The sequence below is a fragment of the Dipodomys merriami genome, unplaced genomic scaffold (genome assembly GCF_024711535.1).
Source record: "Dipodomys merriami isolate MVZ:Mamm:240054 unplaced genomic scaffold, mDipMer1.0.p SCAF_122, whole genome shotgun sequence".
NCBI classification, from domain to species: domain Eukaryota; kingdom Metazoa; phylum Chordata; class Mammalia; order Rodentia; family Heteromyidae; genus Dipodomys; species Dipodomys merriami.
Window position 1 is genome coordinate 306792 of NW_027202516.1, and position 22583 is coordinate 329374.

Here is a 22583-nt window from a genome sequence, read left to right on the forward strand (position 1 = left end):
TTCTGAAATGTAGTGCCACTGTAATGAATCTAGCTATATTTCCAAAAGATATATATGTTTTGGTTTTTAGTAGATTTAACATGTTTAGGTTATCTCAGGTTTCTGAGTTAATCTTTTTTGGACAGCATCTAGCAAAAATGACCTTGGATACTTCTAATCCTTCATAACTTGTCATTAAAATACAGTACTCACACATCATGTGATTCTTGCTATGATTTCAATATTGAACTTTTATTATGCTATGTTTGAGGGGTTTAAGTGCTAAGATAAAATATTTTGCAAAATATTTACATAATCAGTTCTCATTGTCTGAAATTGCAGCAAATGTATACAAGCAGTTGAAAACAAATTTTACCAATAAATGACAATTCATTTCTATTTTGGTAATGTATCAAGTACCAAAAACTTGTATAAGACTAGCCACCTTATGAAAGGTAATTAAACTTTAAGAAAATATGAAAAAGAAAAAGCTAGGTAACACTGAAAATAACATAAATCAGGTAGACTTGAGTGGTGAAGATCCTTGGAAAAGAGATTTTCATTGGGTGACATTTGAATTTACATGGCTTTTCTGCCCATATAGCATGGGCTAGCATGAATGGATTCAGAAAGTTGGGGAGCAGACATCAACACACAGCATAGCACCAACACCTGCATGAGTACACCTGCATCCCTGTTTCTCTCATAGACCATACATGCACAGAGGTCCATCAGTGTACCCTCAGACAACACCTGATGGATGGCTAACACACACAGCAAGCAAACAGGTCAGAGTTCACAGCCAGACAGATGAACTAGCTAGCAGAATACTTTTCCAAAGGAAGCTTACAGAACTCAGGTCAGTATTCTGGTCTGAGCATAATATTCATGTGTTTTAGGATACCTAACACTCTCCTTAAAAAGACAAAATGACACACTAAATGTGTGAGTTAGAAGGAAAGAGTAATGTTTAGGTGAAGGAAAATTTTTAATACTAACCATACCTGAAATTGCCCAAATATTGAAATTGGGAAGCATGATCTTCAAATTGTTATAAAAGTGTTTGGATTTAAAAGTTGTATTGCAAAGAATAAATGCATTGGAAAATCATAGAAGAGAAATGTAAATCATCAAAATAAAATAATAGAAATTCTAAAAGTAAAATCAAATTATGTGAAATGATACCCCACATAAGCACTAAGCTTGGAGAAAGAACAATAGAAAGCATCTCTCTTAAAGAATAGATAGAGAACCAAAGGTTTGAAAAACTAAATAGAGGGCTGGGAAGTTGGCTCCGTGGTAGAGTGCTTGCCTTGCATGCATAAGGCTCTGGGTTCGATTCTCCAGTACCACATAAGCAGAAAAAAGCCAGAAGTGGTGCTGTGACTCAAGTGGTAGAGTGCTAGCCTTGAGCTGAAGAGCTGAGGGACAGTGCCCAGGCCCAGAGTTCAGCCCCCATGACCTACAAACAACAACAACAACAACAACAACAACAACAACAACAACAACACTAAATAGAATGTGCTGGAACTATGCAGTACCATCAAGCAACCAAACATGTTTGCAATTGTAATAGTGATGCAAATTAGTAAAGACATATGCATAAGAGCACAAAGAGAGAGAACAGCAAATGGTATAATATGTGTACAACTGATCAACTAGAATGATGCAGTTTAGAATGTTCTGATTCTATTCCAGCAATTTTTTCTATAAGTTGGAAATTACATAAAAAACAGCACCAAAAAGAAAAAAAAAGAGAAATACATTTTTGTTGCTATTTATTTTTAAACTAAAGCATAGCTTAAACATTTGATTACCTCTGTAAATTCCAACTCCTTCAAGCTATTTATAAAAATCACTATAGGAAATTGAATTAGAGCATTTTCAGTAATGGAGAAAATTTCAATTAAGGTACAGCCTAACATGCATATAGTGCATGAACGCAGAACTAATTATTCACATTCATAATAATCTTTGAGGGAGACTAAATCTTTCCAAGACTTTATTTCCAAAGATAGAGTAATACTGAAAACAAAGGCAAATATTTAATTAAATCTCAAAATAGATTCTGAAAAATTAACTTCATTTGTTACTTAATTTGTTATGCTGAAAACTGTTCTATTGTGTGATATTAAATACATTAAATACATTCAGTATGTGAAAGCTTTTACTTTTGAAGATTTAGTCCAACCTGCTCCTGAGAAGTTTGCTCATTTTAAAAAGAGTTATCAGAGCTAGGGCCCAGTGGCTCCTACCTATAATCCTAGCTACCTCAGAGGCTGAGATGAAAATAATGCAGTTTGGAACCATACTGGGGGAAAGAAAAACATCCGAGACTCTTTTCTATATTTAAACAGAAAAAAAGACAGAATTGGCATTGTGGCTCTTGTGGTACAGCGCCAGCTGTGAAGAAAAAAGCTGAACTGAGAGCGCAAGACTTTGAGCTCAAGCCCCATACTAGCCCATAATAATAAAAAAAAAACCTAATAAAATAAATACGAAATTATGAGACTGCATTTGAGTTGAGGATATTTCAGAACAGGACCCTTTGCATCTCTTGAACTTTGCTGTTATGCGAAGATGGACAGCGGTGTACTCTCTCATTCACATGTGTGTGTCTGTAGACACACATCTGGAGGGAAAGTTTACATTGTTGGATGAAGAAAAGTGTTTTCTTGAAGTTAGGTGGATTATTTTCTGTGAGACTATACTGAGGAAAATGAAGGCGTTTGAAATGTTAAAATTATAATTTACTTCAGAAAGTCATGCTTTCAGGAAATATTTTCATATCAATATATAATATATGCTTAAAATTGCAAGAAATTTGTAGTTTAAGATATTAAAAATACTGTAGTACTATTGTGTATTTAATAAGTTGGTTATTTTCAGTGTATTTGTAGTCATGATTATATATGTCAAAGTAAAAGCACAAACAAGAGTAAATATGCACAATGTAAAAATTAGTTTATAATCTAGTAACATAGGTCTTATTTTCACACTTTTAATATGTTTTGAAATACATCGAGGATAGTCAAATATAACTTGGTAAAAAATGTAAAATTGTAAGAAAGCATAGAATAAAGTATGTTCTTGCTAGACTACAGATCTACAGGTTCATTTCCCATTCTAGACGACACTGTTTGGACCTTCTAGATTATTATAGGCTTTTAATAATGACTATATGTATATGCATTGTAATATATTTTATATATTCCCATATTTTATCTTAATGAAAAGCTATTAAATGTCACCTTGTGTGAAAAGTTTTGTTTCTGTTAACATCCTAATGATGCACCTCAAGCTCTTAGAAAAACAAGAACAAACAAATCCCTAAGCCAGTAGACAGAAAAAATAATAAAGACCATACTAGATATTAGTGAAATAGAAACTAAAAGAACTATTAAAAATCAAGAAAACATTGATAAAATTGATAAGCCCTTAGTCAATCTGACCCAAAAGAGAAATCACCCAAATAAATACAATTATGGATTAAAAAGGGTATACAAATGATATTCAAAGCACCTCAAGGGAATACTCTGCCTTCCTACTAGCAAATGGTAAAATTTGGTAGAAATTCATGTATTCCTAGATAATATCAACCTACCAAGATTGAGCCAACTGCTTAAACAGATCTGTAATAAGTAATGAAACTGAAATGGCAATAATCTTCCAACAAAGAAAACACAGGACCCAAAGGATTCACTGCTAAATTCTAAAAGGCTTTTAAAGAAAAATTAACATCAATACTCCTCAGACCTTTTCATAAAATAGAAAGGAACGGATCACTACCAAATTAGGGGTGATGCCAGCATTATGTTCATTCCAAAACCAGTGAGGGTCTGAACAAAAAACAAGTATTATGGGCAAATCTCTTTGATGAATATAGGCACAAAACTCATTAATACTTGCTAAGTGAATTCAACAAGAAATCAAAAAATCATATACTACAACTAAATTGGTTTCATCCCAGAGATGCAAAGATGGTTCAATATATATAAATCAATAAAGGTAATGTAGGACATAAACAGAACCAAGGACAACAATCACATGACCATATCAATAGATGGAGACAAGCTCCATAAAAGCTTTGAAGAAACTAGGAATAGAAGGAACATACCTTAACATAATAAAAGCTTTACATGACAAATCTGCAGCCAACATCATACTAAATTATGAAAACCCGAAACAATTTCCCCTCAAATCAAGAACAAGACAAGGATGCCTACTCTCTCCACTGTTTGTAATATAACACTGAAATTTCTAGCCAGAGCAGTATGTCAACAGAAAGATACAAAATGGATACAAATGAAGAAGGAAGAATTCAAACTATTTGCAGATGATATGATCCAATATCTAAAGGACCCTAAAGACTCCACCTCTAACTCTTAGAGCTAATAAACACCTTTAGCATAATAGTAGGCTATAAAATAAACCCATAAACCCACACACACCAGTAGATTTTCTGAATTTCAACAATGAGTAGATAGAGAGGGAAATTAGAACAATAAATTTGTAATAGACACAATAGATACAATATAATAGACACAAAATAAAATACCTAGGAATAAACCTGACCAAGGAATGAAAGACATCCATAGTGAAAAATATAAAACTGAGGAAACTAAATATACCAGGAGGTGGGAAAACCTCTCATGTTTATGTATTGGTAAAATCAGTATCATGAAATGGGCCATCCTACCAGAAGCAATCTGCAAATTCAGTGCACTAACCATAAAAACTGAATGTCTTCTTCATAGAGATGGTAAAAAAAAATCTCAATATTCATACAGAATGACAAAAAGCCTAAAAGAGTCAAAGCAATCTTGAATCAAAGAAGCCAGGCTTCTTTCAGTCAGTTTCTCTCTATTCAGTGGTAACATTACATCAGAGATGACTGATGGTGATTCCTGAACACTTGTGAATAAATATGCTAAGAATAAATATAAGGACAGGTTCATACCTGTTCAATCCCTAACCTTTGTTGGCTCTACTATTGGAATTTAGTAAAATGATTGTAAGGGAGACTTTGGTATATGCCTTAAGGGACATCATCATAAAAGATGAAAACAGACATGAACAGATTCTCAAAGAAAATGGAATGCTATTATCATCAATTGCTGTAAATAATGTCTGAAATTACTTACAATGGTGTGATACAGGAAAGAGTATGTCTTATTACAATATTACAAGTTATGTAAAATCTGGAAGACCAACAGGGGATATACCTAAATGCACAGCCCAGAGGGCAGTTTCTCACATGCTAGTTGATCTTTTGGTGATAACTTTCTGTTCTGGATTGCTTTATGAAGAACTATAAAAATGTAAATCACTGAGACCTGATTTGATCTTATTGCCTTAACTAAGTTCTAACACTTAAACTTAAAATATATGGCTGCTAGAGCTAATTAATAAGAGTCTTTCTACAGTATTCCTTCTCTCTCTTAACTAGTATGGGAAGACTCAAAGCTCATGAGGCCATTAAAATAATGAACTGGATTGAAATTTGTGCCTTTATTTTAAATTTTTAAAAAAAGTTTTAAGTACTATATCCCAGCTTAAGTTCTGTTCTATTATCTCACAAGTTTCTCTCTCTAATCCACAGAAGACGAAGACTACGGGCTCATGAACCACACACTTAAAGAGAGAGTAATATATAAACTTAGCACAATAAAATGTTTTGGAAGTGATTATATAACTATAAAATAATTTAATGCATACTTAAATACATTGAGCAAAAACTAAGCATAGTATATTTTTAAAAATAATCCTTAAGAAAATATCAACTAAAATAGATTCACAACACTATAAAGAAATACGATGAAGATAGTCATATTATTGACAGAAAGACAATTCTCTATTTGACTGTAGTGTTAATATTTTAGCTTCAATAGTTTTTCTGCTACTTAACTTTTCATGTAAATGATAATTAAGCACAGGTTATAGAGAAAGAACAGTATGCTGCAAACCAGAAAATATATTAGCTAGATAAATAACTGTATATTACTTAGAAAGCGAATCAACTCTTATAATACCTGGTACCCATGCCAGATCTGATAACCCAAGTCTAGTCTCCTATAATGTTTTTTTTTTTCTTCACAGAATTAGTATCAGCTTTTACCACATGACCTGGATTCTAGGGCAGCATCGAACTGAAACAGGTATATAGTCAGACGCCTGGGGGCTGCCCTCCAAGGAAGAATACAGAGTTTATGACTTATTAACAAGTACAGTAGATAGATACAGCATTGATATGTAGCTGAATTTATCTTGATGACATTCATACATTGAAAGTAACCTTAGAACAAATGGAATTATGTCATATGCAGGAAAGTAGATTAAACTGGAGAGGATCATGTTGCATGAAACATGCCAGCCTGAGAAGGACAAATGTCACATGTTCTCTTCAACCTCAGATATAATCATGGATAGGAGTGTCAATTGGAAATTCTTTTTGGAGAGTGGGCAATAGAGTGGGTGGACAGGTGAAAGGAGAAGGTGATGAGGGGTGAATATAAAAGTACCTTATATGAATGTGTGAAAATGTACTGTAACATGTTAACATTGTTTTCAGAAGGAAGAGGTAAGAAAGAGTAATAGAGGGGGTTCATTTGATCGAAGTATCTGATATTTATATATGCAAATCTGGTATTTCATTATAAAAATTCTATTTTTTGTATAAAATGATAACTAGAGAAGCTTGTGTTGTTCATATCTAAATCAATCAAGCATACTGATGCTACATAAATTCAAGCTAATGCAGAAGGGGGAAGGGTAAAATACTTACTCATTTGAAGTTCATGATTATTATTATCAGCTTTAAATTTAAAATGTTAAGTGATATATCAGTTCTACAAAGTATGCCTAATTCTTATGACTGCTCTTCTCTGCAAGCAGCATTTGAATACTGTCCTCCAGCAAGATCCTCCCTTTCCTGTCCCGTTCTTGATCATCTGTTGAGAAGCCCACTTCTCACCATCTATTTTTGATTGAGTGTCTGAGCACATTGATGTATGTTAGAAACAGAGTATACAGTTCAAATAGAATAATTTCAGAACAAGATGCCTTTAATATTAACAGAAGGTAAATTATCATTCATGTTCTCCTACCAGAATCACACACTCATCACTCAAAGTCACAGCTGGGAATTTAATTAATTAGACATTGTGGTGTGTTTTTTCAAAGCAAAAACTAGTATAATTACTGCAGCTCATTAACAGTAATAGGCATTCTTTTCGTGAGCCACTTCCATTGGCAGCAATGTAAAGCTTGTTCCTGGGAACAGCATGGTCCTCCTCTGTGTCTGCTCAACCCATGGGCACATGTGAGATTGTAAACTCCTGTGTCTGCTCATTGTGAACACCACCTTTTTGAGAAAGCCCCCGACCCTGAGCCCCACTTCCTCTGCACTTTCAGAAGACACTAGAAGTTGTGAATGAGTGCTTTGCAACACTTCTCCACATTAAGTAGCAGGTATCAATAGTGGTGAGAAATGAGCAAGATATATCTTTTGGAAGGCAGATATGTGACTTGGGTATTATTGCTTAATATATAAAATAGCTTATTTGACATGAATGTATTCATAATGACAACTATTTATAAAACCATGTCTGCTTATATGCTCACACTTTCCAAACAAGCTATACATTTTCTTTAAAGAAGGCCAATAAATAGAAAAGATGAGCGCACTAGTGCTGGAACCAACACCAGGGTCTATCGCGCCTATTTTGTGTGTGTGAGCTGTGGACCAAATCCAGAGCCATTTCACTCCTTTGCTATAGTTTGCCTATCCATTGATATATTTGTTGATATATTACACCAATTCTAGGTATTGCCTATGAAATAAGAATGAAGTTCGCTTGGTCATTTATTCATTTGATTAACGATTTGGAAACTAACTCTGTGGAGTTCATTTCCCTGAGAGCATAAACCCTCTGATATTGCTGCTCAGAATGCTTCCTTGATATTCAACCTGACTATTCAGGGTTTTCCTCTCATCAGCACAATTGGCTTGTCACTTAAAGTTGGGCTTGAGCTCTCTTAACCAGGTAGATATAGATGTGTAGATGAAGATCCTGTATGTATGGGTCTCTTAGCCAGGTAGATGTATAGATGTAGATACTGTATACACAGGTCGGGTGGGGGCTTGGCAGCTGCCAGCAGCTCAAAAAACTCACAATCTATGCTCCATTTTCACTTGAAAATGCATAGGTTTCCACCTCACACAGTCTTCCAGACTTCCAGGGATAAGTATATATTTAAGCTTTGCTTCCTGGGAGTTGACCTTGTTCAGTTATCTTGTTCATCCAGATTTGCTTAGGGTTTTCTCAGTTTCTATGTGCCAGGCAGGCCTTTCCCCATTTTTGCCCATCCATGGGTATCTTAAAGACTATAATTTAGCCTATTATTCCATGTTGTTTTAATATTCCACACTAGTGGAAATTGGAAGGACTGTCTACAACTCCAGGAGAGCACCTTGTGGCTCAAATTGATTAAATGCTACAATTAGTGTGCACACTTATTTAAGACATGTTTGAATGCTTTGTGAATAATATGAGCTAAGAAGTATTAAGATATGAGTGTAATTTTAATCCTTTGTGTGGTCAAATTTAGGTTACTAGGATAATAATTAGTTTTTGGTTACTCAGTTTGATTACATATTTTTTTTTGACTCAAGAAAATATTGGTTTCCTGGATTTATTATGTCTCTTTTACAAATTGAATAGTTGAGTTTGGAATTCATTTTAAGGATTTGCTACTGGGTTTTAATTGCTTAGTGACATATATATTTATTCATATATATAATGTATTGATATTTCTCAAAAAGATAAGAAAAATGTTATCAAAGTAGTTATAATCCAATACTGTTCTCAGATTTCCAGCTCTTGAGTAGCTAGGATCATAGGTATGAGCCACTGGTACCCGTAAGGATGTTGCCACCTCCTTCAGAGGTGTTTAGTGGTGGGTTACTTTTAGTGTAAGTCTCATCAGATTGCATTTACATGTGTCTGATGAAAACTCAAGATTCAATTATTTAAGTGTATTATTATTAAAATTGTTGCCTTATATTTGACTTTTTCATGTGTGTGTGTGTGTGTGTGTGTGTGTGTGTGTGCGCGCGCGTATGTGTGTGTACTACCAACAGAGGAAAATCTTATGTTTAAAAGAGGCTTTTTGTATTTGCATATATACAGAGAATATAAAACTATTTAAAATGCTATTCTTCAATTTTTCTGTAACCTTTGAGGCTCTTTTTTCTAGGTATGTGATTATTTAAGCTGTGTATCTCATTTGTGAGATAATTACAATGTGAATGCACATGTTCCTGCTGAAGTAAACAAATAAGCTTATTTAAAACATTATTTCATTTGCTGACTTATGTTTAATTATCAAATTTTTATCCAGTGGTCAGAAGAGCATTTTAACTCTCAGTTGAATGATTTATAGTTTTCTGGAATTATTATACTTCAGGACCTTTAAAGCAAACCACTGATAAAATGAAAGAAAAAGTTAAAAATAAGTCAACCAGAAGTATGCTTTTGTTAGATGCATATAGGTATACATGTACACAAGTGTGCACATACACATAGATATCTATCAGCAGTTAAGCTGGACTTTCATGCACCTGTCTCTATTTCTAACTCCTTTCCACATGATGTACTTCTACATTTAGTGTCACTTCTCCCTAATCTCTACAGTTTATGCTGTTCCTGAAATCCCCAGTGCCCCTTTGTCATTTTTAACAGTCACATATTTTGCCAACTCTAAACTGTAGCAAGCAGTTTATAGTGTTCATATATAGTGTTCTTTTCTTATTTTTCTTATAAGTGCACAAATTCTACCATTAAATAAAAGCATATATGACAGCAAAAAACTGAATGAACTCCAGATATAAGAGAGTATAAATATAGGTTACCTCAGAAGAATCTTTCCATCCTTGGTCTTCAATTGACTGAACTCTTCAATATTTAGTTTCTCTATCTTATTAAATCATAATGAAATTTCATATTCTCACTTGGTATCCTTCAGAATGTGCAATGTTGAATGAAAGAAAAAAAAGAGTAACAGACTAAATACTAAAACTTTAAATTTCATTATGTATATTATCATCTCATCATCATCAATCTCAATTAAGTATCAGTATGTGAGTATAGACTTTCTTCAAGAATACCCTGTACCATGTGCTGCGATTGATTCAATGCCAGGTGTCTCTGCACTTGAGCTGCATGGCCACTAGAGAGCTGCAGGAACCCATCCCAGACTGAGCCCTGCCCTCTGCAAACACAAAGCAGGTACATCGTTACAGGTTATGGGCCATAATCAATAAAGAAATACCAAGAATCATTAAATTATTTCTTGGTTTTTTTTCAGTTTGTATATTTGTGCTTATCACTGTTTTGAGCTATGCAGAGGTGTATAGAAATAACTGAAATAGTCTCTCAGTTAAGAAAAAAATAGTTTCATTTTATCACTTTACCTTTGATGCTTTTACAGCTAATTTAGTTTAATGCATATAATTATTGGAGTAGCTCTCTCTCTCTATAAGCTTTCATTTTTGAAATTTTGTTTTATTGTGACGATGTTGTACAAAGGGGTTACAGTTACATGAGTAAGTCAATGAGTTCATTACCCTCCCTTCCTTGTTGTTGTCCCATTATCCCTTCCTTCCCCCACCTCCCACTATATATGTTTTCTTATGAAACATTTCTTAAAGTTTATTCATGAAGATATGGGTCATGCTGGAGATGGACTTAGAGTAAATTACTTTTAAAATGATATAGAGTTTGTAGGCTCATTCACCGTATCAATTAATAAATTGTTGGAAAATGTATTTCCATTTCTGAATATTTTACTAGCTTTGAAATTTAAAGCCAATCTGCTTTCTAAAATGTGTTTTCTATATTAGGAGTTTTGAGGGTCAGACAACATTTTATTTTCATGGCTAGACCCTCTACTACACATATTTAAAACAAATATAAATAGTTCTACTATATGTGAATATGAAATATGAATAGTCATGAGTTAAGAGCAGATGATGCCAGATGCCAGTGGATCATAACTATAATCCCAGCTATTTGAAGGACAAGGTCAGAAAGACTATGGTTCAAGACAAACTTGGGCAAAAACTTTTCAAGACTCCTCAACGAGTAGCTGACATAGTAGTATATGGCTAGAATTGGGATGATTATGGATCTAGGAAAACCAGGACAAAATAGTTCATGAGACACACATCACAAGAGAAAAAAACTGGGAATGGTGCAGCGTCTCTGCAATTCCAGCTATGGTAGGAAACTTAGAAGATGGTGGCACAGGAAAGCTTGGGCAACAAATGAGACCTTATCTCAAAAATAACCAGAAGGATGGGAAGGGGAAACAAAGGAGGAAGAACAATGCTTGATGTAAATGTAACTCCTCTGTATGGTATTTTCACAATAAAAAAAAGAAAAGAAAACAACCAGAACAAAAGAAGTAGAGACAGCTAAAGTTTTACAGCACCTGCCAGGAGAGTGCAAAACCCTGAGTTCAAATCTTGTACCACAAAAATAATGCTAGTTTGGATCAAGGATTACTAAATTACCATTGCTGCCAAATAGATCAGTTAGTACATTAGGTAGATTTAGCTCCTCAGTAAAACATTAGATTGTTTGTAATCTTTGTAATCTGACATATGTACAATGGTATTCCGAAATAAATTTTATTCTTTTCATTAAAAAATTTCCATGAATCCTTGCCGACAAGTTTGCAGTATGCTCTATGTGCTGAGGAGGCATCTCCCAAGAACAGGTACTTCTTGAACCTGCCCCCAGGTTCCTTTCAGCTGCCTAGGTAGCACACTTACTGCTTGAAGTCTTACTTTTTCAAGACATTTGGAATGCTTTCTGAAAAGTCCAAGCTGGAAATAATAATAATAAAAATAATTATAATATTATCTGACTTCTGTTTACATTTAAAATGTTTTTTTTCTGAATGTATTTAATTGAATCATTAATTCATTCAGTCAGTGAACATCAGCTCTGAATATTAATTGATGAATACCTACCTACCATGAATATTCAATGAGTATCTAGTATGAGCTCAGGTTGTTTTAGGTCCTGAGAATGAAATAGTGAACACAGAAATCTCTGGATCATGGAGCTTGCTAGATTGTATCTGTGGCAGGACTTATAAAACTACAAACATATGAATATGCAAGATTCATGCTGTGGAACATTTAAAGCAGGCTAAAAGGAAAAGAGGGATTATGTATTATGCATGTACTTGGCTCTCTGGAGAAAACAGAGAAGAGTCATGTATGTCTAAAGAAGACCAAACTGGTATGAGATAGAAAGGACCAGGCCTGACTAGACAAAAAGAACCAAGAACCAGGTCTGACTAGACAAGGAGGACCATGCCTGACCAGAGAGGAAAAACCAGTTCTGACGACACAGGGAGGACTAGGTCTGACCAGACAAGGAGGACCAGGTCTGACCAGACAGACAAGACAGGGAGCAGAAATGATCCCATAGACCTATGGCCACCTAATCTTTGATAAGGGAGCCAAAATCATCAGATGGAAGAATGATAGCCTTTTCAACAAATGGTGCTGGCAGAACTGGCTATATATGTGTAGAAAATTGAAGTTATACCCTTACATGTCATCCTGCACCAGAATCAACTCCAAACAGATCAAAGACCTCAAGGTGAGAGAAGATACCCTGAAAATATTACAGGAAGGGATAAGGTAAACACTGAGGCTCCTTGGCACAGGTTAACACTTCCTAAATAAAGATCCAGAAACACAACAAATCAAAGAAAGGCTGGATAAAAGGGACTGAATTAAGCAGTAGAGCTTCTACATGGCAAAGGACATAACTAGCAAGATAAATAGAAAGCCCACAAATTGGGAGATCTTCACTAGGTATACAACAGATAAGGGTCTCATATAAAAAATATACTTAGAGCTCAAAAAGTTAACCCCCCCCAACAAATCCTCAATGAAACAACCACCCCATTAATAAATGGGTTAAAGATTAACAGGGGACTTCTCTGGAGAGGAAATAAGAATTGCCAATAGACACATGGAAAAATCTTCAACAGTTCTGGACATAAAAGAAATGCAAATCAAAACTATATTGAGATTCCACCTCACCCCAGTTAGAATGGCCATTATCAAGAAAACAAATAATAACAGATGCTGGTGAAGATGTGGCCAAAAGAGAATGCTACTACACTGTTGATAGGAATGTAAACTTGTTCAATTACTCTGGAAAGCATTATGGAGGTTCCTCAAAAGACTAAACATAGAGCTCCCCTATGACCCAGCAATCCCACTCCTGAGCATTTATCCATATGATCACAAACAAGCCTGCACTAAAGCTACCAGCACAATCATGTTTATATGCAGCATTATTTACCGTAGCTAAGACTTGGAATCAACCCAGATGCCCCTCAGTAGATGAATGGATCAAGAAAATGTGATATATATCCACAATGGAATTCTATGCTTCCATCAGAAAGAATGACATTGCCCCATTGTAAGGAAATGGAAAGACTTGGGAAAAATCCTATTAAGTGAAGTAAGCCAGGCCCAAAGAAACAGAGGCTGTCTGGTTTCCCTCATTTTTAATAAAAAGTATATGTCTAGGATAGTCCTAGCAGAGCTTCACAATAGCCCAATAGCTATGTACATATGACTACATAAAATGATGCTAATTGAAATGATCTCCACGACATGGAAACAAGAGGGTTCTGTTTTGTTTATTCTTTTTCATTTTTTAGTGTACTGTTTGCAGTTGTTTCTTTTATCTATTCTTTTTCTCTTCTGGTTTATTTCCCATGGTCACCATTTCTGATTATGGTATCCTTTGTCTTGTACATAAGTTTATCCGATTTGAGGAAGGGAAGGGTAATCACAGAAATGATGGGACAAAGGATGAACCAATGCAACAGCGATACTCAGAAGACATTATGTTGGAAATGAACTTTACAACTTGGGGGGTTGCGGGGGATGGAAAGTGGGAAAAAATGAGGGAGGGGTAACACTGATGTATTCTTCATCTTACTTATGTATCTGTAAGCCCTCTGAATATCATCTTTACAATAAAATAAAAAATAAAATTGTTCTTTATAAATTGTTGCATCCCATGATCTAAATTTGTAAGAAAATGTATGATAGAGTCTCATTCTTCTCTTTACACCTTCTAAGTTTTTCATGTAGAATTGACCTAACCTTTTTACCTTCTGAGCATTTGCCCTTAGAAGGATTCTCATCCATTGCATCCCAACAGAAAGGTGCTCTAGCTACATGATGGAAATATTTGCCTAAAGGTCAGCTGCTGTCTCTTCATGGAAATTCTGAAACTACAAGCACACCTAGGCTGTAGCCCAGATGGCCTTAAATTACAGTTTCTTGGGATCATTTCAACTTTAAGAGGCTTAAGACTTTGGAAGTGCACATATGTACAAAAAAGAAGCTAACACAGCAACTCAGTCAACTTCATCTGAATCTAAATTATGCTCTGAGTGTGAATGTTGGCAAATAATTGTAATTTTTTGTGAATGCCAGTCCTGGGGCTTGAATCAGGGCTGGACACTGTCCCTGAGCTACTTTTTGCTCAAGGTTAGGGCTCTACCACTTGGCATAGCTGTACTTCTGATAGTATTGTTCATCGTTACCATGTGCAATGATGGTGAAATGATTCCCAGGAGTCACAATCAACGGTAGTGTTAGAAAATCTTCGGGTAGACTGAATACACAGGTCAAATTAAGATTCTATTCATTCCTATTTGCACAGCTGATAAAAGCCTGTGAGGACCAGTCACTCCTATGGCCTGGTATACATGTAATGAAGAGTCCCCCTCCACCCCCTTCAATCAGTCTGAGGACTTGTCTGCCTGTGCAGGCGAACTCTCTGCCCCACAGTACAGAAGTCCTCAGACTGTCTGTTGTCTGTGTAGGTGAGGAACTCGCCACCCCATGGTACAAAGTCCTCAGACTGCCTGTGCAGGAGAGGAACTCTTCATGTCATATTTCACAAGTCCTCAGACCGATTGTACTGGTGAGGAACTCTTTAACCCATTATTACAGAAGTCCTCAGACTGCCTGTTAAGACTAGCCTGTGCAGGCAAGGAACTCTTCACCCTGTATTTCAGAAGTCGTCAATTAGATTGGATGTGCAGATGAGGCTCTACTGATTGAAGTCTACCTGAAGATTTTCTAACACTACCGTTGATTGTGACTCCTGGGAATCATTTCACCATCATTGCACATGGTAACGATGAACAATACTACATAATGTACTACATAAGCCCTGAGTTAGACTGATTGTACAGGGGCGGGGGAACATATATACCAGGCATAAGAATGGGTGGCTTTCACAGGCTTGTATCAACTGTGCAAATAGGAATGGACATAACCTCAACTTGACAAAAGTCTTGCAGTTCATCACTGGCAACTGCTGAGAGGTTTCCGTGTTAACTCTGGCATCAGCATTTTCATTCCTTTCATAAATTTAGTGTCTGCTAGACTGCCAAGTAGTCAATTACTAGGAAATGTTCCTATGGCAAGAAAATTAGGAGCCAAGTGAGCTCATTTCTAACCCCACATTGTTGTAAGCAGTGAAACTGTTTAATGTAGGGCATGTTTCTGTAAAAAAAATCCATAGAAATTTATCATCTGATTGTTCTCAAGAAATGAACAAAATCAGAATCAGGTATTTGTGGACAGATGGGATTCTTTGAATCTTAAGTCTTAAGTCCTGTGACACTTCCTAATTTAATAAAAAGGTCAAATAAAACTTAAATTTAGATTTGTTCTCACTGAAAATTCATCACATCCTTGCATAATATTCAGGAGAATCATGAACACATTAATTTTTAAGACACTTTAAATTCAAGTGACTTAGATTCCATATTTTAAATATTAACCATTGACGGTATCATATAATCAATAGGATTAAATATATGATAGGTTTACAGAGCACACTAGCTTAGAAATCTTCAGCATTAAAAGTGCTTCAATATTATTCTAACTGCTGAATTGTGTTGATATTTTACATATTTTAAAAGATATGCACATTTTAACTGGCTGAAGTAAAGTTGTACATCATTGCTGTATGTGGGGTTCAAGAAACTCTGTTCTATACATTATGGGGTGTGCTTGTTGAGGAAGCTAGCAAATGACTAGGCTAAGTGTTGTATTCAAATTTTCATTATTAGTCTTACTTTTGCTGCCGTTTTTAATATAAAAAGTTATCAATGTTTTGGTAAAGGGCCAAAGAGTTAATATTTTCATTATTAGGAGCTAGACATTGAACTGTTTAACTCTGTCCTTACGTGAAGTCAGCCAGAGATGAAGCATAAATGAATGGGTGCAGCTGCCATTCAGTACAGCTCTGTCATTACCTAATACCATCAGTATGTATATCTTCCACATCAGCCATAGTTCATCTAAGATAGCTTTTATCTTGAGAATGTGTCACTAGTATTAGCTTTCACTGATGAATGTGGATATTAATCAATAATATCCCTATTTTCTCCATTTCTCATATTCCTTGTCTTTATCTTTTTTATGTTGTGAAAGTGATGCACAGAGGGGTTACAGTAAAATAAGTCAGATAATGAGTACATTACCTTTTGAACAGTGTCACTTCTCTTGTTTTCTGCCAGTATTCCCCTCCTGATCCTCTTCTCCAAGTTGTATGGTTCATTTCCAACGTAGTGTCTAGTGAGTATCACTGCTGAATTAGTTCTCCCTTTGTCCCACTTTTTCTGTGGTTCCCTTTCCACTCCCCAAATCAGATAAACTTACATAGAAGGAAAAGGGTACAGAAATAAAAAGGGACTAAAGGAAAAAATAGGCAAAGAAAGATAAAAGAACCACAAACAGTACAATAAAAAAAAAACCTAGTTTCTACTTCTTATAGTTCATTCACTTTATAAGCATTTTATATGATCATATGCATATAGCTATTGAACCTTTGTGATCCTCTCCTAAGAATATCCTCCTTTGGTCTCACCGTGTGAATGTTTAGAGTCCTGTTTAATTTATCATGTCCAAGTCTAATTTATTGTCTTTTACTATCAATTGGGTTTACTTGTAGATTTATGGGGTATAGTTCATGTTTAACATAGTGTCTGTGAGTATCATTGCTGCCTTAGTTTACCCTTTGTCCTACCATTTCTGTGCTTCCTCTTACCCTCCTTCAAACAGATAAACTTACATACAAGACAAAAAGTATAGGAGGGAAAAAAGTAAAATAAAAAAACCTCATTTCCATTTCTTGCTTAATTTCAATAAACATTTTGCATGATCATTTTGTATGATTATATGAGCATAGCTATTGAGCCTTTGTCATCCTATCCTAAGAATATCCTCCTTTGGTCTCACTCTGTGTTTCTCAATTGCAAGTTAATGGGGTGCTTGCTGCAGCATTTGGGCCTTAGGAAATTGATGCACAAAACAAATATAACAAATGCATGAAGTAAACAACCTTAAAAGGTGAGTTTCAATTTCATTACATACACATGATACTTTATAAAATAAGTGAATATTTCAAATATTAAGAGCTTTTCTTTCTGCTTTATTGTTTTTACTAACATTAGGTCATTCAACTGTATTAGTAATTAACTATAAATATTTATAAAAAGCAAAATTTGAGGTTGTGTATGTATTACAGAAACATTATCATTCATGATCACTTTGATCACTCAGTTTTCTTTTATTGATTCTACTGAAGAAATTTACTAAACTCTAATTTAGTGCTAATTTTCTTGGAAGTTTTTAGGATATATAAATAACTACATATTTTATGTATGAACAGGGAGAAGAATATCCAATCTTACCATGACACTATGCCCCAATTGTTAAATGAGAAAACAAAAACAATGTGTATAAATTACTGTGATTTTATTTCTCATTTAAAGGTTATAATTTTACAATCCCAAACTAATGACTATTCAATAGAAAAGAAATCCTTGGGAAAAATACATATAATTTTCTTAAGTCTACCGCTAAAGATTGAATTTGAAACCTCCTAACAGATGTACCATTCATATCTAGATTGCTTTCTGTTTCACATGAGAATTTGAAATTGAACTTTTAAAATTTAAGATATTAAAAATAATTTATACCATACAGAGGGGTTGCAATTACATGAGCAAGGTAATGAAACAAATGAATTTAATATATATTTTTATTGTAAAGATAGTGTACAAAGGGGTTATACTTACATGAGTAAGGTAATGAGTACATTTCCTATGGAGCACTGTTACCTCCTCCTTTGTTTTTCCCCTACCATCCCTTCCCTCCCCTCCTCCCCAACTTCTCCCTCTCTTCCCCCACAAAGCTGTAAAGTTCATTTTCAACAGTGTCTTGTACATCTCATTGTTACAATGGGTCATCCTATATCCCTATTTCAGCATTGTTATTTCCCTTCTCCTCCCAAAATTAGAAAAATGCTTATTATTTATTCAAATAATCTTTGTTTTTCATTTTTAATAAGTATTATTCTATATCAAGTAATTAATTTTCTCACATATCTTGTTTATATTAAATAGAAGTATGTATGTAAAGTAGAATCACACCTACAATCTGAGTGTTTTAATATAAAAATAAGCAAATTTTAACTTACTGAAACTCATTACTGGAGAAGTTGCATTATGATTATGATCAAAGTATAATTGATATTTTCTAAAAAAAAAAAAAAGGACAAGTTTATCTTTTCTATGGACATATGACTCTACTAGCAAAACCCTTCTTACTAGAAGTGGCACTGTGGTTCAAGTGGTAGAGTACTCACCTTGAGTTGAAGAGCTCAGGGACATTGCCCAGGCCCAGAGTTCAAGCCCCATGACCCACAAAAAAACAAAACAAAACTCTTCTTACTAACAGCGCTTCAATTATCTTACTTTTGATACCAGAAGTTGTATCATGCTCTCCACAGTGGTCCAATAATTCTTTTTCTGTTAGAATAAGTGACCAAGACTCATAAAACACTGTCAAACATCCATGCAAAATACCACAATCAAAACACTGCTAAACATCCATGAAAAATACAATGAAAATACCATCAAATATCTGCTGCAAAATACCACAATGAAAATATCCAAAGGTCTTTAATGTAACAGTGGTTTACATACTGTGCATCTCAGTTGAAAGAAATATTTTGGAGTGATTTTTGAAGTTTGTAGGGTCAGAATTAATAATTGGTAGTGAAATAAATTTCATTTGAATTTGAATTTGATTTTTAATTTGAATTATAAATGAGTAAGTGAAAAAATATGACTGATATAAGCCAACAATAGAATTTTACAACTATCCATTTAAAACATTTTGACCTCAGGACTGGGCAGTTGAGAACTTACAGGTAAAATAATGCTTTGTCTCACTTTATGACCCACATTTTAGCTACTTTTAAATTTGGTGGTTTTCCACAAGATATGTTTTAAAACATGGAGTAAAATTTCTAACACTTAGGGTATGTCTTTTCTTTCTATCCATGCTTAGAGTCTTCAGATCAGAGTTCTTTCATAGGAGATATTTGGAAAAATATTTTCCACTAAGAATGGAGGATATTTGCTTAACTGCTAGGTGTTCTTGTAGCAATGCTTTTAATACCTCTTTCCACAACTCACAGGCAGATTAAAAAAATTCTCCTCTCACTATGAGTTTCCCTGATTTTAGCACTTTTTATATTTTGTTCCAATCATTGATTTTCTCCTAAGTTCGTTGAAAGAAGCTACTGTCACATCTGTGAACTTTCAGAACAAAACATTCTGTGTAAGAACTCAGTATGTGTCATTTAATGAATAAGTGAAGGAATATATAAAAAGGGAAAGCAATGAGAAACTACATTTTTCATATGAAGTATTTGTGGAAACATTTTTTTTTGTCAGTTTAGGGGCTTGAACTAAGAGCTTGGGCACTATCTCTGAGCTTTTCTGCTCAAGGCTAGTGATCTAACACTTTGAGCCACAGCACCATTTCTGCTTTTCTGGTGAACTGGAAAAAAGGTTTCATGGTGTTTCCTGCCTGAGCAGGCTTTGAACCTTGATCCTCAGACCTCAGTCTCCTGAGTAGCTAGGATTATGTGCATGAGCCACCAGTGCTTGGCTCTTGTGAAGGCAATTTTGAGCAGTTCTTTTGTCTATAACTTTTTTCAAAAACAAAAATAGATGAAGTTATAGTATCCTCTAACTTCTTGAGTTGTTTCCTGCCTTTTCCAAATCTTTTGGAACATGCTATTTATCATGGCTTGGGACAATGGAAGAATTTCAGTAAGTGGATTGGTCAGAAAAATGGAGAATAGATTTCTCTACTAACAATTCTTGATAAATACTGTTGTTCTTTTTTTTTTTGTATATTTTAAAGTCTTTTTAGTTTTTTTTCTCATAGTCATATACAATGGAACTCCTGCTTATGACATGTTCTTAAGGTTCCAGTTAGTGTAGATGCATAAGAAAATCAACTTGTAATTTTATAATTTATCATTCAAGTTAGAACACTGATAATAGTTTACAGCTATTTCTTTAGATGCTAATTTACTGTCAGAAAACATGTAACAATTATTTTTGGTTTGTGACTGTTGGTCTCCCCAAAATAGATATGGGCCACATAGTAAATAGACCAAAATTGCTACACATTTAAAATACTGTAGAAGACTGATATAAAGTATCTGTGCAAAATTCTATTGAAAACATCTGTATGAGAATATGTAAGACATTAGGAGAGGTAATTTTTATAACACTAAATGTGACTCTGGAATATAAAAGCAAATACATGGCCAGAATGAGAGGGTATAAATACATAACAAGGAGAGTTAAGAGTACTATAATCTCAGTTTTTTGACATTAAAAATTAGTATCTCATTGTCTTCATCTAAATAGTGGAAAAGTGTGACTAGTTAGTTTAAACTAATTCTGATGATATAAAACTTTACTAATCATCAACCAGTTTGAAAATTTAATGATCATAGACCATGTTGAAATTGTTACTAAGAAATGACACTTTCTTAGCTACTCAGGTGTGTGTGTGTGTGTGTGTGTGTGTGTGTGTGTGTGTGTGTGTGTGTATGTGTGGTCTGGTGTTTGGAATAGCTTACTACTTTTTATTCTTACTTTTTTTTTTTTTTTGATACTGGGGATTGAACTCAGGGCTTTGCACTTGCCACTGAGCTACACCCCAGCCCGAGAAAACACCTTTTTTAGGTACTCAGATCTTTTGAAAGCACTGAACTTGGTTGTGATATTAAAGGGATTACATCGGTTAGGGACATAAACTAAGAAACATTTGTTTTCATTTAATTATATTAAGACTGAGACCAATGGTAACTTTTCTGAGTCCAAATTACAACTCTATTGGAAAGTGAAAGTTGGATTCCTTTCCTATAAGGCTTTGAACATAATGTTCATCTCATCCTATATTTAAATTGCAAGGGATTTGGTTATCAACACACTTCTTATTTTGGTATTTCTTTGATAAGGCAAATAGAGTAAGCTGAATATATTATAAAAATAGGCTTTAAAACATCTAGTTAAAAATTTCCCTGAATGATGAGTCATTTTCTTCTTTTTCTAGTAATCTAAAAAGAATTTTCATTTTTGCAATTAATGCCCAAATTTCATGAAAGAGCTGTTTTTATAAAATATCCTGCACAAGTAGAAGGTTGTAACTGATTCACATACAAATTCGAAGAAGGCTGCTCATCACATGAAATTAATCTTCCACAGTGATAGTTTCAGCTCGGAATTGTCACCAGGTGAGGGTGTAATGTGCCTTATTTCTTATTCCTGTTTCGATAGTAGAAGCTATTCATATTGATTTGCTATATCAATACCGGGGTAGCATGAATGTTCACTCTTTCATGTAAAACAATTACACTTTGAAATAATCTTCTGAGAAAACTAGAAGGCACTGAGGTGCATGTATCTTTGAGTGTAATGTACTGTGTTAATGAAAAAAGTAAGTGACCAGTGCTTAAAGTACAAAAAAATTATTGTGTGGTAAAATTAAAGACATTTTCAATGTTCTGATATTTGCCAACTGATTAGAAAAATGCAGCATATTTCTGCAGCAGACACTAAAAGTGCATGAAAATTATTACTATGAAGATCAAAACAGGGGTGAATTGAGAGAGAGGAGAGAGAATTCATTACCATAAAGTACAAATCAAATATGTCTATATGGAAGATACACCTGAAAGTGGTCTCTTGGGGAATTATATAAACACCATCAATGTGTATGAACAGAATGAGGAGAAAATGAGATAGTTATCTCATTATACAATATATTTTAGTCATGAACATTGAAATTCATTACTTGTATTTTACAAGAGAGTATTTTAAATGCAAATCAAAGTCCTATACAATGAAAGCTTAAAGGTTCAATCATTAATATAATTGCTGAATAAGCTAAAATTTGTACTATCTTTCCAAAATCTTTAGCTTCTGATTAATGTATAATAAGTAAATATGTGCACACATGTGTGAGGGCATGCTTTCATTAACAAGTAGGATATTCTGAGCTGTAAAATATAATTGTATCTTATCATGTCCTGGATTTTGACAGGCTCACTACACCCTAAGGTAAATTTTAGGTCATTTAGGTTCATCAATACTTGCAGATGTTT

The 22583-nt window shown here is 34.3% G+C and overlaps 1 long non-coding RNA gene across 2 annotated transcripts in view; it reads right to left on the reverse strand.

Annotated features, from left to right (window-relative positions):
• The window catches only part of LOC138823717 (uncharacterized), a 91363-nt gene that overhangs the window by 38823 nt on the left and 29957 nt on the right, over window positions 1–22583 (reverse strand). The window contains exons 1-2 of one of the 2 annotated variants that reach the window (XR_011370889.1): window positions 16588–16691; window positions 9893–9999 (exon numbers count right to left, since the gene is read on the reverse strand). The exons of the other annotated variant lie outside the window; for it this stretch is intronic. This is a non-coding gene — a long non-coding RNA (uncharacterized lncRNA). Of the gene's footprint in view, window positions 1–9892; window positions 10000–16587; window positions 16692–22583 lie in introns of those variants that run through there. 2 annotated transcript variants of the gene reach the window in all.